A 2,113-nucleotide genomic window follows, 5' to 3' on the forward strand; every position below is an offset into this window, starting at 1 on the left:
CAACTTTTAAGATGGCTTCACTGTTGTTAAGTTAGAGCAAGCCCGTTTACAAAAGCAGATAGCGCAGGTTAGAAGTTTTCATAATAAATCCAAACATTTAAAAAAAGTAGACAATTTCTCAACGAAGATTATGAAGAATATCTTCCATAAGCCAAGATGTTTGAAAAAAATTGAAGCCATCGATATATGACTTATATCTATTCTAATTTTGAGAAAAATAAATACCTCCATTGGTGAGATGGTGTAATAGTTTCACGCCACTATTTTAGAATTTGAGGAACAGATTTATTCATCCTCCATGGACAAAGAAGAGGGCCCTTCCATCTTGAAATGTATTTTGACACTCCAAAAGAGTAAGGCACATGTAAGTGAAGGAGAGACAAAATGGTTTTCTAATTGAGAAGGATCAAGAAAAATGAAATTGATTAAATAGAATAGGGAATATTGACAATTTAGGAGTCAGTTCTGTAGTTACTGCAAAATGTTAGATAAACAGAGATGATAAACACAGACCCATGTGGAATAATACTCATTCAGATAAACAGAGATGAAAAATACAGACCCATGTGGAATAATGCTCATTTAAACATGAATAATGATAGACCCAAATTTTGAAACAAAATGTCGAGGAAGACATGCTATATATCTAAGAAGAGATAATAATATAATTTTTTAGTGAAAGCTGAAATAAACAAACAAAAAAATGAAAAAAACTCTAAAAATCATTTATATCTGACCATAGACCTTACTAATAGAAATAGACACAATGTAATTTTTGAATATTTAATTATTTTGAAATACTTTAAGAATTCAGATAAGTGCAAGAATAATATAGTATAATTTTTCATACTATTTTTCATAATTAACAAATATCGATATTTTCATCATTTTCCTTCATAATTTTTAAATAAAATGAAAAATACTAGCAAAGGTGAAGTTCACTTATCATCTTATTACTTCGTGTGTGGTTTGTTAAAAAAATGAATGAATGGTATCCTGTCATTAAAAATTTTACAAAGAAAACTTTTATCATTTCTAACTAATTGCTATTATGAAAATGGGGCAAATAATATATATGTACATGTCTATTTATGTTTAAAACACTTTTTCAAGCTTAATTACTAGAAATAGAATTACTAGGTCATTTTCAACTCATCAGAAAATGCCAAAATTCTCAACAAGGTGTTGTGCAAATTGGCATGTCTACTTCCTCACAAAATTCATATTTTTTTAATTGGTGATGCATATTCATGGAGCACAAAATTGACCATCACCATCTGTGCCCAAGATGTAAAAATCACCATCAATACTGTCATCATGCCCGTTACCACAAATCGCAATTATTCCCCATGTCTTTCACCCAAATCTTTCTGATATCCCTCCCCATTTCTTCCTCCATCCTCCTCAACCCTAGGTCTGTTGTATTCCTCTGCAAGTCCAATGCACCATTGTGGTCTTTTCTTCCTTCTTTTTCTTTTAGTCTCCACTTATGAGTGAGGGCATGTAATATTTTTCCCTCTTTGTGGGGCTTGTTTCACTTAACATAATTTTCTCCAAGATCATCCATGTTGCTGTGAATGGCAGAATTTCATCCTTTTTTATGTTCAAGTAGTATTCCATTGTGCATATATACCATATTTTCCTTATCTAGTCATCCATCAATGGACATTTAGGTTGAATTCATATCTTGGCTATTGAAAATAGAGCTTAAATAAACATTGGAGCGCTGTATTCCTTTGATATGATTATTTCCATTCCTTTGGTATATATCCAGAAGTAGGATTGCTGGATCATATGTAAGATCTATCCGTAGATGTTTAAGAAATCTCCATACTGTTTTCAATAGTGGCTGTATTAATTTACAGTCCCCAAATTCAATATATTTTTAGCCCTCATTCTAACCACTATTTTTTATTGTAGGAATTCAAGAATGGCTCAGTTTAGGAAATTTAAATGTGCCCATTATTTTTAAAGTCATCTGTGTATTCAACTTACTCCCAATCTAAATTTCAGCAGATTATTTTTTCTTTTTAATTGATGAGTTGATTGTAAAATGTATATTGAAATGCAAAAGGATGAGATAAGCCAAGGCAATCTTGAAGAACAAAGCTGG

The sequence above is a fragment of the Galeopterus variegatus genome, unplaced genomic scaffold (genome assembly GCF_000696425.1).
Source record: "Galeopterus variegatus unplaced genomic scaffold, G_variegatus-3.0.2 Scaffold8895, whole genome shotgun sequence".
Taxonomy (NCBI): domain Eukaryota; kingdom Metazoa; phylum Chordata; class Mammalia; order Dermoptera; family Cynocephalidae; genus Galeopterus; species Galeopterus variegatus.